This window comes from Polypterus senegalus, chromosome 14 (genome assembly GCF_016835505.1).
Source record: "Polypterus senegalus isolate Bchr_013 chromosome 14, ASM1683550v1, whole genome shotgun sequence".
NCBI classification, from domain to species: domain Eukaryota; kingdom Metazoa; phylum Chordata; class Cladistia; order Polypteriformes; family Polypteridae; genus Polypterus; species Polypterus senegalus.
The window spans coordinates 143,173,362-143,188,726 of NC_053167.1; the positions used below are offsets into that span (position 1 = coordinate 143,173,362).

Here is a 15,365-nt window from a genome sequence, read left to right on the forward strand (position 1 = left end):
AAATGAAGCTACCAATGTGCAAATGTACAAAATTGTGAATTACAAAGGTACAATTAATAAATTCTACAGACCTAAAATGGCATGTCCATGTACTTAAAGTCCTAAAGAAAAGACTCCCAGAATTGGGGTGTGATGCCTAATTTGTAGAGGTGTTCACTTAAACTGGTTGGCTGAGCAATTCTGGGAAATCTTCCTTTCCTCAGAGCCGAGTCTATTCCCCATATTAGGTAAATAAGTGGGTGACAATCTGACCATTTTATACTTGCCCCAGTGGATCACACGTTAAAATCAATGGATGGCTATACCTGTTTGTTTTGGCATTTAGCAGAGACAGAGGAACACTGCCCTCCTCGAGCCACCACCTATCGTGGTGGAGGGTTTCGTGTCCCAATAACCCTAGGAGCTCTGTTGTCCGGGGACTTTATGCCCCTGGTAGGGTCACCCAAGGCAAACTGGTCCTAGGTGAGGGATGAGACAAAGAGCGGTTCAACCAAACCTCCTATGAAGAACAAAAACTTGAACGATGTTTTCCCTTGCTCGGATGCGGGTCACCGAGCCCCCTCTGAAGCCAGGCCTGGAGTTGGGGCTCGATGGCGAGTGCCTGGTGGCCGGGCCTGCACCCATGGGGGCTCAGCCGGGCACAGCCCAAGAGACAACGTGGGTCCCTCCTTCCCTTGGGCTCACCACCTGTGGGAGGGCCCAAGGAGGTCAGGTGCAGTGTGAGTCGGGTGGTGCCGAAGGCAGGGACCTTGGCGGTCTGATCCCTGGCTACAGAAACTGGCTCTTGGGACGTGGAATGTCACCTCTCTGAAGGGGAAAGAGCCTGAGCTAGTGCGCGAGGTCGAGAGGTTCCAGCTAGATATTGTCGGGCTCACCTCGACACACAACTTGGACTCTGGAACCAATCTCCTTCTGAAAAGGGCTGGACTCTCTACCACTCTGGGTTGCCACCGGTGAGAGGCGCTGGCGGGTGTGGCCATACTTATTGCCCCGGACTTGGAGCCTGTTCATTGGGGTTTACCCCGTGGGCGAGGGTAGCCTCCCTCCGCTTCAGGTGGAGGGGGGATCCTGACTGTTGTTTGTGCATATGCGCCCAAACAACAGTCTGGTATCCACCCTTTTGGAGTCCCTGGAGGGGGTGCTAGAGGGCATACCTTCTGGGGACTCCCTCGTTCTGCTGGGAGACTTCAATGCTCACGTGGGCAATAACAGTGAGACCTGGAAGGGCGTGATTGGGAGGAATGGCCCCCCCGATCTGAACCCGAGCGGTGTTTTGTTATTGGACTTCTGTGCTCGCCACGGATTGTTCATAACGAACACCATATTCAAGCATAGGGGTGTTCATATGTGTAATTGGCACAAGGACACCCCTAGGCTTCAGTTTGATGATCAACTTTGTGGTCGTGTTGTCGGACCACTCGGGTGAAGAGAGGGGCGGAGCTGTCAACTGACCACCACCTGGTGGTGAGTTGGCTTTGATGGTGAGGGAGGATGCCGGTCAGGCCTGGTAGGCCCAAACGTGTTGTGAGGGTCTGCTGGGAACGTCTGACAGAGTCCCCTGTCAGAAGTAGCTTCAACTCCCACTCCAGCAGAACTTTGACCACGCCCCGAGGGAGGTGGGGACATCGAGTCCGATTGGGCCATGTTCCGTGCCTCTATTGTTTAGGCAGCTGACCAGAGCTGTGGCTGTAAGGTAGTCGGTGCCTGTCGTGGTGGCAATCCCGACACCGCAGTGAGGGATGCTGTCAAACTGAAGAAGGAGTCCTACCGGACCCTTTGTCCTGTGGGACACCAAAGGCAGCTAATAGGTACCGCAGGCCGAAGCGGAATGCGGCTTCGTGGTTGCTGAGGCAAAACTCGGGCGTGGGAAGTTTGGGGAGGCCATGGAGAACGACTTTCGGACGGCTTCAAGGAGATTCTGGTCCCGGCGTCCGCATCTCAGGAGGGGAAGCAGTGCAGTGTCAACACCGTATATGGTCGGGACGGTGCGCTGCTGACCTCGACTCAGGACGCGTTATGGGTTGGTGGGAGGGGAGTACTTCGAAGACCTCCTCAATCCCACTAACATGCCTTCCAATGAGGAAGCAGAGCCTGGGGACTCTGAGGTCACCGAGGTGGTCAAAAAACTCCTTGGTGGCAGGGCCCCGTGGGTGGATGAGATACGCCCGGAGTTCCTCAAGGCTCTGGATGTTGTAGGACTGTCTTGGTTGACATGTCTCTGCAACATCGCATGGACATTGGGACAGTGCCTCTGGATTGGCAGACCGGGTGGTGGTCCCTCTCTTTTCCAACTACAGAGGGATCACACTCCTCAGTCTCCTGGAAAAGTCTATTCGGGGTCCTGGAGAGGAAGATCCATTGGAAAGTCGAACCTCAGATTCAGGAGGAACAGTGTGGTTTTCATCCTGGTGGAACAGTGGACTAGCACTACACCCTTAGCAGGGTCCTGGAGGGTGCATGGGAGTTTGCCTAACCAATCTACATAAAGGCATTCGACCGTGTCCTTCGGGAATCCTGTGGAGGTGCTCGGGAGTATGGGGTACTAGACCCCTGATAAGGGCTGTTTGGTCCCTGTACAACTGGTGTCAGAGCCTGGTCTGCATTGCCGGCAGTAAGTCGAACCCGTTTCCAGTGAGAGTTGGACTCACCAGGGCTGCCCTTTGTCACCAATTCTGTTCATAACTTTTATAGACAGAATTTCTAGGCGCAGCCAGGGTGTTGAGGGGGTCCGGTTTGGTGGACTCAGGATTGGGTCACTGCTTTTGCAGATGATGATGTCCTGTTTGCTTCATCAGGCTGTGATCTTCAACTCTCTCTGGATCGGTTCGCAGCTGAGTGTGAAGTGGCTGGGATGGGAATCAGCACCTCCAAATCCGAGCATTGTCCTCAGCCGGAAAGGGTGAAGTGCCCTCTCAGGGTTGGGGAGGAGTTCAAGTATCTTGGGGTCTTGTTCACATGTGAGGAAAGAATGGAGCGTCGCGATCGACAGGCAGATCAGTGCGGCGTCCACAGTGATGCGGGCTCTGCATCGGTCTGTCATGGTGAAAAGGAGTTGAGCCGTAAGGCAAAGCTCTCAATTTACCAGTCGATCTACGCTCCTACCCTCACCTATGGTCATGAGCTATGGGTAGTGACCGAAGAACGAGATCATGAATACATGCGGGATGTCTGGGCTTTCCCTTAAAGATAGGGTGAGAAGCTCAGAGTAGAGCCACTGCTCCTCCGCATCAAGAGCAGTCAGATGAGGGAGGCTTGGGCATCTGATCAGGATGCCTCCTGGATGCCTCCCTGGTGAGGTGTTCCAGGCACGCCTAACCAGTAGGGAGGCCCCTGGGAAGACCTAGGACACGCTGGAGGGACTATGTCTCCCGGCTGGCATGGCCTTGGGATTCCCTGGAAGAGCTAGAAGAAGTGGCGGGAGTGGGAAGTCTGGGTATCTCTGCTCAAGGTGCTGCTCCCTGACCCAACCTTGGATAAGCGGAAGAGGATGGATGGATGGATGGATGGATGGATGGATGGATGGATGAGAGGAACACTGCACTGCAAACATGAACACTGAGATCATCCAACAGAAATCAGCTCATCCACCTTAATAAAAGCACAAGAGCCTGTCAAAGCGTCTGTCCGTTGCCATGTCTCTGTTATGTGCCATTTGGTATGGGATGTACCAAAGCAGAGCTAATATTTGTGACACTCCATCTGTTGGAATGAAAATGCAAAGCATTTAACTACTATAAATATTTGTGATGTGCTATCTGTTGGAATGCAATGCATTTTATTGCTCCATGCTTCAGTCTAATAGATGATGCGCTGCAAATGTTGACTCTCAGGTCACGTTAACTACTTTGATTTCAAACCCTCTGAGACGGGTGGCATGGCTAGTATGAACTTAAAGCTCTAAAAAGGTTTATTGTGATCTGACACTCGAGATCCCCACAATTACTTCACCGCAGGATCACTGAAGGACCACAACCAAAGAGCCAGTCTGCCCTGGGACGTTTGAGCTGCGGCCCCTTTCACTTTCCACCCTCTGAACGTCTGCACAATTCAGCAGCAACTGAAGAAAACAACAACCAGAGGAGCAGGAGAACTTCAGCCCACTGCTGCCTTCATCGCTGTTGAACTTTATCGGGCCTGAGTGTGGATTGTGTGCTGAGTGATTCTTAATATAAAATCAGCATTCGGTTATTATTTGTGTTGTGATTGTCTCTTCTCGTTGTTCTTATTCTTGTCCCCTTTGCGACTCTTTGGTGGCACTTTAAGCAGACTGACTTTTCCAGGGCACCGTTCTCAGCATTTCACGTGCAGCTAATTCTCCTGCTTGACACAGTTGTATTAGGTAGGTGTGTGCGGACTGAGGTACAAACTGTATAATCCGAACGTTAATGCCTTGAATTGTCACTAAAATGCACTGTCAGTATTGTACCTGTGATCATCTGGTTTACACACAAGTACTCTCGTAGCAATCTTAATTAACAACAGTTACTTACAATTACTTTTAAATGTAGCATTCTAAGGATCATTTATGGACAAATGGTTGACTTTTCCTGAGCTCACATGCAGTCCAATATCTGCAGGTATTTTAGGTCACTTCTAGACTGTAATGATTTTTATTCCACAGAGACCTAAGGTGAGGGCTTGCAGTGGAAGATACTTTAAATCAAGACTCCAATAACATATAAAACCTGCCCAGTTCAACCTAAAGATGCCGCTCTGGTATATTTCAAATTACCACTAAATTCTTGGTTCACCCACTATTGATATAAAACCTTTAATCTTTCACTCTGAGTTCCTCTTACCCTTTAATAAATGAAAACCCTTTGATTGTATTTGTAATCAGCTTTTCCAGGCTGTCTCTAATGTTTTAATGCGTTCACCCAGAACACTCACTTCTGAAACACCCAGAGGCACAACTCTCACTCGGTCTAAAGTGGACTGGCATACGTTTTTTTTACTTTTCCTGTTTAATGCTGTGAATAAGAAAATAAAACTTGTTAGGATTTTCTTTAACTGCCACTGTAACCTGAGCTGAGTCCGCTGCATGACAGGGTTAAGGGATGCACAACGACACAGAAGAATAAAACTGGGGCCTCTGGGAGTCACAAATGTTCAATAGCAAATCACATGAAAGAACGTATTACCTAAATGAATAAATTTTTATAAAACCTTTTCTTTAATTCTACCTTAATTGTCCTTTTCATTTGCAAACATATAACTTTCAGTGTAAATTCTCTGCTGTCTCCATGTGTGCCTCCATAGCAGAGGTGAACTTTGTCTGCCAGGCCAAGAAGTTGGCACACCAAGCTACAGAATAAAAGCACCACTGCAGTGTAAGGACCAGAACTTCAAAGTGTGTAAAATGTGTGTGTGCTTTGCACTGTATTTTTAATACATTGTACATATTTTTCTATACAAATTACAGACAATATAATCAGTTCCAGCCATAATGTTCAAATCTATAGCAGAATATGTGATTGCTAACTAATACTTTACAAGTACAGAAGCATTTACAAAGGTTGCTCTCCTGAATGAATGAAGACTGGTGTCACTAATGCTGTGTGACTGCAAACCACACTCCTGGAGTTGTCTGACACGCGTCTAATAACTCACCAGGTGAACTCTTGAAAAGCGTTGAAAAAGATTCACTCTTCTTCTTCTCATTGTCAGTCCTTTGGAAGTGAACCTAAGAAAATGAAAAAGAAAGCCAAAGATGAAGACACAACCACAATTAAACAGGAAGACCTCAGAAGTCACACACTGTTCATGTACCAGTTTACCTTCCTCTTGATGGTTTAGCCAGAAACAAATGGGAGGATTAGCTGGTCTGGTGATTTGAGTGAGTTTGACAACTAATACAGATTTGAACATGGGTATAGTTTGTCTCACAAGTAATTGTTAAAGACTGACAGATTTTTTTTTTATTATGGAGATGCATTAGTTTATAATACTTTAAAATAAGAAACAATATTTTATGTTTGCTTTAGTTAAGAAAGAAAGAAAGAAAGAAAGAAAGAAAGAAAGAAAGAAAGAAAGAAAGAAAGAAAGAAAGAAAGAAAAGGTACCATCTAAATACCCAAAGTCAAACTAAGAGCTATAAGTCAATGATTGGCAGCCTTGAAGATCAAAACTTTGCTCCAATAGTCAACTAAAAGGACAGCCTTATGTGCATTTGAGAAACCAATGAATGGCAAGATGGCCACACCTGCCTTTAAAGAACCCTAAAATACCCCAACTCATCGCTTCCACTATCAGTTCACTGCTTGGCCTGGTCATAAATTCAGGGACCTCATATTCTGGAGTGTGGCCATGAGAAAGGCTGCAGCAATCCCTTTCTTCTCTGAAGAGCTACCAGTGCAGGACTGAAAGATGAAGCACTTGTCTGTATTGGAGAAGAACAAGGGGTCAGGGGTCCAAACCTTGCTAAGTGTAAGGAGTGAGAGTGAGGCTGTACTGAAAAGCCACATGTTCATCTTGCTAATGATGGGACCTAATGGATCAGCTGTGGCCTCATGTATAACGCTGTGCATAGAATTCATATTAAAACATGGCATAAGGACAAAACTGGAAAGTGCGTACACACAAAAAAATTCAGATGCATAAAATGTCCATATGCCAAGTTCTGTCTCACTTCTCCTTTACAAATCCAAATCCATATTTGAATATGCAAATCAGTAGAAATAGTAGTATAGTATAAAGAGTAGTACTATAGGGGGACTGGGTGGTCTCGTGGTCTGGAATCCCTACAGATTTTATTTTTTCTCCAGCCGTCTGGAGTTTTTGTTTTTCTGTCCCCTGGCCATTGAACCTTACTCTTATTAGATGTTAATTAATGTTGATTTATTTTGTTTTATAATTATGTCTTTCATTTTTCTATTCTTTAATATGTAAAGCACTTTGAGCTACTGTTTGTATGAAAATGTGCTATATAAATAAATGTTGTTGTTGTTGTTGTTATAAATGACTACAAAGTGACGGTCCTACTCAGCGAAGTGGAGCCAAGGAAAAATATATGATTTGGTGGCTTAGGCAGTGGTATGAGCAACAGAAGGAAACTGATGGGATGAAACTCAAACGTTCAAGTTCAGAAAGTCACACAGTGCCTGAATTAAAAAAAGAAGTGGTCAGATATTAAAGTCGATGTGAAAAAGTTTCATTTTCCAGCAACAAATTTCTTTCACTATCCTCAAATTAGAAAGTTTGTTAAACAGAATCTGCCCGATTTTCCTCACCTCCCACCTTCCTCTATGCTGGAAAAATATTGCTCAGTTTTGAGGACAAGCATTTCTGCAATATATAAAATTGTTTTACAGTCCCTCCCTTTCAAAGATCCAAGAGGACAATGGGGAAAGGATCTCTCACTCAACATATCAGAGAAGGAGTAGAAGGTAGCAATGCAGAGAATTCACTTGCGCTCCATACGCCGTAAATCATACAATTATTCATCCGAAAATTATATTTCATCACATCTGTCTTGCTTAAAACTGTCCAAAATGTTTCCAGGGCAAGATCCAACCTGCAAAAGTTGCAATCAAGTTCCAGCCTCACTGGGTCACATGTTTTGGGCCTGCACCAAATTAACATAATTTTGGACCAAAATTTTTAATTACCTTTCAGACAGCCTTAGGGTCCCAATCCCTCTTAACCCACTAACAGCTGTGTTTGGTGGGCTACCAGAGAGGCTTAAAGTGGAGAAGGACAAACAACCTGTGATTGCCTTCAATACACTATTGGCACGCAGACTTATTTTCCTAAACTGGAAGAATCCCAACTCTCCTCATTTAAGTCAGTGACTGATGTTATATACTGTTTGAAACTGGAAAAATCTCTGCAGAACTTTTTCAAAACCTGGCAGGATCTAATCAATAATATTTTGAATAAGCTCTTAAAGCACTGAGGAAGTAGATTCTATTCCCATTTCTTTGTCTTCTCAATTTATCTTTATCCACCTATTAAACTCATCAATTTATTTATTTATGCTCTCTTTCTCTCTTCTCTTAGCTGAGGTCCAGTAGGTTACCACCTACTAGGAAAATGAGCCTGTACTTGGCCAGACTACAAGACCAGGCTGTTTCTAATGAGTCTGTACGCAGTTTGTGGAGGAACTTTCAGATTTGGGTACGATTGCCAATCCTAATGTGATGTGGGAGACCCTCCGTGACAAGACCTTGAAGGTTGCTGAGGGTTGTGTTGGTGTTACCGATGTTCCCAGAAGGAGGTGTTTCATCTCGCAGGGCACTCTGGATATCATCGAGAAGAGTCACAGCGCACAGCTCAATGGCAACTCCGGTCTCTACTCGGAACTGAGAAGGATGGCTGTGAAGGCTCTGAGGGCAGATAAAAGGCGTTTGTTAGAGGAATCTGTGAGCAGGTGACACACCATCTGTAGTCTAGAGACCCACGTCCTGCTTACAGAGGAATCGAAGCATTATGCACATCTGAATGTGTTCCTCAGAGAGTGGCAGTCAGGGCAGCTGATGGAACTGTCCCACGGATGACACTGCAGTTGTGACCCGCTGGGCTGGCTACTTTGAGCAGTTGTTCAAAGCTGATCCTCCGCTAGGGACGTTGGATATCTCTGGGTCTGTGGTTCTTGAGGCTGATCCTCCACTAGCTGTGAACCCCCAGTCTCACTGAGATGGCACAGGTGGTGAACCAGCTGAAGGGGGAAAGGCTTCAAGGATCTGTGGTATCCGGGAGAACTTCTCCAGGCTGGTGGTAAGGCTGTCCTTGTGGCATTGGAAGCAATCTTTGCTTCCATTTGGGAGACTGGCATCATCCCCACTGACTGGAAAACGGGACTTGTTGTCCCTATCTGGAAAGGGAAGGGGATCACCTGAATTACGGCAAATACACAGGGATAACACTGCTCTCGGTGCTGGGTAAGGTCCTTGCTAGGGTTGTCCTCAATAGGATCCGTGATCTCTTGCTCACCTACCAGCTACCGGAACAGTCTGGTCTTACACCTAAGAAGTCTACCATCGACCGCATCCTGGCACTGAGGGTCTCATGGAGTGCAAATGCGAATATCAGCAGAGTTTCTTTGCAGCCTTTGTCGATTTTCACAAAGCATTTGACTCAGTTGATCGAGCTGCCCTGTGGGACATCCTGAGGGCTCATGGGATCCCCTCAAGGTTGCTGGATATCATGGCCGGCCTGTACACTGGTACTGTGAGTGCTGTGCAGAGTGTAGGCAGGACCTCTGTGTTTTTCCCAGTTGATTCTGGGGTCAGTCAGCGGGTGTTCTGCTCCTACTCTGTTCAGTGCTTGTATGGACTGGGTGTTGGGAAAGGTTGTGGGGTCCAGCGGCTGTGGGGCATCTGTTGAGTGAAGAAAAATTCACGGATCTTGACTTTGCTGACGATGCTGTGATCTTCGCAGAGTCAATGGAGGCTCTGATTGGGGCGCTCAAGAGACTGAGCGAGGAGTCTGAGTGTCTGGGCTTACGAGTGTCCTGATAAAAACCAAAGATCCAGGCCTTTAATGACCTCTTGGGCACAGCCATCATCAGTGAGTCGGTCTGCGGAGAGGGTGTCGACCTCATTGAGAGGTTTATTTACCTTGGCAGTGACATTCATATCTCTGGTGACTCTTCCTATGAAGTCAGTAGATGGATTAGAGAGCATGGGGGTCATGAGGTCGCTGGAAAGGGTGTGTGGTGCTCCCAATCTTTTGATCACCCCACTGAATTAATTCTGAAAGTCTGCACTTCAACTGCATCTGAGTTGTTTCATTTAAAATCCATTGTGGTAATGTGCAGAACCAAAATAAGAAAAAGTTGTCTCTGTCCAAATATTTATGTACCTAACTGTATCCATCCTAGTATGCTTACAGCACACAGAGCCAAGAGGATAACTCTTGGAAATCTAAATCAGCTTAGAAGGCAGTCATCATCATCTGTAAATATGCTCTCTTCTATTGAATTGAATTGAATTTCTTTATTGTCATTGTATGGTACAAGGAGATTCAATATGCAAATCCTCCATAAAAGTTATTTTCCTATAAAATGATATAACAATAATAAGAATACAAAAAAATTAACAACTTACAATATTAAAGCATAAGTCCAATGTACATGTACATAAAGTGCAGATGGTTCATAAAGTGGCTCAGGTTGTGCAGTATTACAACTGTAGTACAAGTTTACAGTGAAGTCATTCTAATTCTAAATACAAACAGTTCTACCAGGAGCATTTGATGGACTGATTGAGTGCCTTTATAGTTCTTGGATGAAACTGTTTCTGAACCATGAGGTCCGTGTCGGAAAGATTCTGAAGTGTTTGCCAGATGGAAGAGGTTCAAATAGACTGTGGCATGGCTGAGTGGAGTCCATGCAGATGCTGGTGGCTTTCCTGAGGCAGTTTGTGCTGTAAATGTCTTCCAGGGATTTCCAATCAGCTACTGTTCAGCTGTGATTCCACACTCACATACAATGGGTAAAAATACACTGAGTGGTGCACTGGAAGCAACAACGCTAAAGCAGCCATGGTAGATGGAGTAGTTTGGCCATTGCGTGCACCATTATATTGTTATAGAATGATTACAACCAAGTGCCTCAAATTTGTAAACGATATGCAATTAAATTTTCAAAATATTTGAAAAAGGAAATTACACAGAAATAGTAGCACTGCTTTGATGCTGGGTGCGTCTAGTTTGCAAAACCAAACAGAAACATGCATACGTAAGTCAGGGGATGTCGTGAAAATGTGCGTGGCTTTATGGCAAATTTAGTTTTATGCATCTAAAAGTGAGCCTAGAAAGGGAGGTATGCAACATTTTGTGCATACACACTGTTTTACATGAAACCTCAACTGACCCAGCAGGTTTAACTTTGCCCATAACAGAGAACACTGTTTGTAAAATCCTCAAAGAGGAAGCTGTAGTATAGCTATACCCAGAATGTACAACCAAGGCAACAAAGGAGAAAAGCAACTGAACAAAGAACAAAAGCCTACATAAACTTCCTGCACATGCCAGAGAAAGCTGAAAGTGTAAACAACTGAGTTACTGTAAATACCAAGTCTCATTATCAACATGGTTTGTTTTCTAATTAGGAATCCGGTTGGAACAAAATCCCACAGCTACCACCACGCACCAGGACTGTAAATGACTATAATGCCTGTATTATAAGTTTCTTCCTAAATCAATAGTAAAAAGTATCCATCTTATGCATATGGATTGATTGATCAGAATTCATAAGTTGTTTTCCTTTTATACTGAAAGGAAAAAGTTAAATTAAGCTATCATAATTTTATTTTCCCAAAGAGGCAGGTCCACCTGTCGATCTACATTGAGGGACTGCTCCCAGCGTATAAAGGCTCATGTGATTTGCAGTCCCTCTGCGTTACATTGTGTGTGCTTGGTGGTTGGTGAGTGTTTCATTTTGCTATTGCTTTTTCTTGTTTAGTACTGGAGTTTTAATCTTCTTACTCTAGTTTTGGCCACTCTTTTGGATTATGTATTGGGACTCTGTGATTGGATTGCCCATTTTGGTGTTAGCATTTTAGCAACTCCAAGCAGCAGGACAATGAAGTGAACAGAAATCTCATTTAATTGCACATTTCAATGATGTGTCAGTCACATTCTGATGTTTGTCCATATATAAATCTATCCATCTATTTTAAAATCTGGTTGTTTTAAACCTGTAATGGCACAGGGTTGGGTGATTTATGAGTGATGTTCTCTGTAATGTTAATGCCAGTTCAGTGCCAGTTTAGCACACAACCCAAGAGGACACAGAAAAGGACGGAAATATCATTAGTAATACTTAAATGACAGTTAAGTTTGTTAATTTATGTATTTTGACTTGGCAAAATGTGTACGCAACTCAGTTAACTGATTTAAGAGTTAATTATGTGCTTCATGAAAGAGACAGATATTGCATTTTGTTTTTAAATATACAGTGACAGGAGTATGTGTGACGTGTGACGGGATTTGCTCAAACTGCCTTGTCACTGTTTGTACAAAGCAGACATTAGCACCAACACGTGCTCATTATTGTTGAATCACTACAGTGCTGACAATCTGTTTTGCCGACAAGAGCGTTTTTAGTGTCTGTAAAAGTGGAAAATACTGAATACTGAATATACTCAGGTTGAAATAACCTTTCAAGCTGCATCTAAAACAGTGAACTAGCCTGTAGTTGAAAGTGTACCAAGTATTTCTCAGTCTGCTTACGGATTTGCAACGTGTAAGTGATAGTCACTTTGGGCAGGACAGATTACAGCATACATTGATCCAACCGTCCTCTAAGACTGCTAGTCCAGGGCAGAGGACAACTGGAGCCTCTCACAGCAAGCAATGGACGAGGCAGTAACAACGGTGGGACAGAGTGCCAGGTCATCAAAGGAGAACAGACACACACATCATGTAGCGATTTAGCATCACTTAATCATCTAACCACCATGTCTCTTTGGATTGTGGGAAGAAATCGGAGCAAATCTGTGCAGACAAGATGCCACCCCAGAATCCTAACTAAGAGTTACATCTAATTAGTTGAGAAACACATTTCCATTAAACTTGACATTATAAATTGTGGGAAAATACCCTTTACTTGAGATTTATTTCAGTACCATAGTCCACCCATTTTGGAGACTCTTAAACTCTTTCAAATGTCAATAACATCTCAAGTTCACATTCACTGAAGTTTCATTTCTTTCTGTGCTCTCCCTTGGTTTTGTAGTTCACACATCACACAGGAACACGGCCAAATGTGTATGGTGATTAGGTCATGAATATTCAAGAAGGGCATTTTTAAGCCATAGGTGGAAACTAGTACATAATTTCAAGTTGTTCTGAGATTTAGAAAGAAACTTTGTGTGGGATCTACCATACGTAGGGTTTTGTTCATCTCTGTTCATATTTTATTTTATTATTGTTTATTACTGATTTGTTTTATAATGCACATCTAGGTGGTAGTTTCTCTGACAGGTTCCATTACCGGGTGCCAAGCATAGTAGGGGCAGAAAATATGGATGCAACTGGAGGCTAACATGGTATGAAATATATTCTGTTAATGGAAAGATCTGTGCTACAAATAGATGGGCACATGGCAGTAGAAGGTACTGGACCTGGACATGTGTGGGTGGCCTGGAAAATTGTGGTGTGGGTTAAACCATGAAAACTCTCCCTGGATGCTTGGGACAGGTAGCCTGGCAAACATCTGAGATGCCCAGCCCTGTGACTGAGACCTAGGGTGGTCCATGGGATGGGCACAACTGTAATGCCAGTTACATGGAACAGGTAAAGCCAGGAATGGTTAGGCACCGGATCCTTTAAAAAATAGGGGCAAATTAATAGTAGGAGACAGAAGAATGGAAGTTGGAGTGCTGGGACTTACCTTCTTTGGATTCTCCACTTCCCATGTCTGTGAATGTTCTGTAAAACTGAAATTAATAAAAGAAAGATAATGAGCCGTGTGGCATGAGGATTTGTATCAGCTGTCCACTACTCAGCATCGTATGCATCATTACTTCCATTATCGCCACTCAGAAGAGAAAGAAAGAATGAGGACTGAAAAGAACACAAAATGAGCCTGACTCACCACCAAGTGATTCTTACAACCCAAGAGTTTGACAGACACAGATTCCAATTTTTTAAATTCTAATTCTTAATTTAAAATAGACAGTTTGCCACTCACAAGTTAGTTTTAAATGTGGGACATCCTGGCAAAAGTAACCTGAGATCAGGCCCAAAGTGTCCATTTACAAAGGCATTGACTTTCCCATACATGAACATGGACAGGTCAGAATAAGAATCTTCTTCATCAAATTGTTTCACATCATTTGAGCAGCACGTTTGTGTTTGTCCAGAGTTACGTCCTGCTGTGCCCAGTGCTGCTAGGACTGACTGCAGTCCTCCTCTGTGACCTCACTTGGACTAAGTGTCCTTCAGGATGTTGGTCACTAAAGGTGAAAGTCATTTGTCTTTACAGGTCGTTGTTGTGAATGTTTTGCTTTAACTGCAGTGCACGAGTGTTGCTTCGGACCTAAGACACCTGAACTGTGGCTGATCTAAGCTGACATGTTTATGCACATCCAACACAAGAATGGTAGCCGTGTCTAATCAGCAACAGTGGAAAATAATTATAATAATAATATAAATTTTATATATATTGTGCTTTATATTTAACAGTCTCAAAGAGCTACAAAATAAGAATAAACTAACAAACAAGATAATCTATAGAAATAATTTAACAAAATGCCTTTCTAAAAAGATAAGTTTTTAGGTTTCATTTAAAAGCATCAGCCGACTGTGGGGCTCTCAGGCAATCAGGGAGAGAATTCCACAGCCTCGCGCCACCAAGAAAAAGGCCAGATCACCCATACTGCTAAGCTTAGTTCTGGGAACTTGAAGAGTGTTAGTATGCACAGAGCAGAGGGTGCGCCAGGAAGTATGAGGGATAAGGAGTTCCTGTAAATACAGGGGAGCACATCCATAGACGCACTGATGGGTAAGGAAGGAAACCTTGTACTCAATTCTAGTGGTACAGGGAGCCAGTGAAGGGTTTTCAAGATAGGAGTGATGTGGCTATGCTTCCAGCACCCTCATCAGGATCCTGGCAGCGCTGTTCTGAATGTACTGAGTCCTAATCCAGCCTGGACGAGACAAAGGCATGGACAAGCCTCTCTGCATCTGCCAGGGTAAGTGTTGGACGAAGTTTAGCAATGTTCCTGAGATGGTAAAAGATGACTTACAGAGATGTTTAATGTGGGTGTCAAAAGTGAGTTGAGAGTCCATTTTAACACCCAAATTGTAAGAGTTGTAGAAAGAGGAATGTTTTGACCAGAAAAAGTGATACTGGTGATGGTAGAAGAACGAAGATGGTGTGGTATGCCAACTAAAATTGCTTCTGTTATAGATCTGTTTTGCTGAAGGAAGTTGAGCCTCATCCATGCCTCTATTTCCTCCAAACAAATCAGTGTAGATGTTGGCAGAGGAGCAGTAGAGGAGGTGGGAGTAGTCCTAAAATAAAGCTGAGTGTCATCGGCATAACAATGGAAAGATAGACCATGTCTGCTAATGATACTTCCAAGGGGCAGCATGTAAATGATAAAACGATGGGGCCCAACACAGAGCCCTGTGGAACACCACAGGTAGCATTATGGGTGTGAGATTTTGCGCTGCCAAGGCGACATACTCAGTTCTACCGGTCAAATAAGATGTAAACCAATTTTGAACATTTCCTGAAAGTCCAATGGTGTATTGCAGACGGTGAAGAAGAATATTATGATCAATTGTATCAAAAGCAGCTGTCAGGTCAAGGAGAATGAGTAAAGAGGAGGACCAGTATCTGCTGACATCAGAAGGTCATTTGTGACCCTGACCAGGGCTGTTTCGTGCTATGGCCAGGGCTTAAAACCAGACTG

The 15,365-nt window shown here is 44.1% G+C and overlaps 1 protein-coding gene and 1 long non-coding RNA gene across 2 annotated transcripts in view; both read right to left on the bottom strand.

Moving 5' to 3' along the window:
* Positions 1-5,646, bottom strand: part of LOC120515064 (interferon-induced protein 44-like) — an 82,960-nt gene extending 77,314 nt beyond the window's left edge. Inside the window, exon 1 of the mRNA XM_039735784.1 lies at positions 5,611-5,646. The gene's annotated coding sequence lies outside the window, so the exon portion shown is untranslated. The remainder of the gene's footprint in view (positions 1-5,610) is intronic.
* Positions 5,647-5,650: 4 nt separating this feature from the next.
* The window catches only part of LOC120515065, a 44,933-nt gene continuing 35,218 nt past the window's right edge, over positions 5,651-15,365 (bottom strand). The window contains exons 3-4 of the long non-coding RNA XR_005630574.1: positions 13,337-13,382; positions 5,651-5,683 (exon numbers count right to left, since the gene is read on the bottom strand). This is a non-coding gene — a long non-coding RNA (uncharacterized LOC120515065). The remainder of the gene's footprint in view (positions 5,684-13,336; positions 13,383-15,365) is intronic.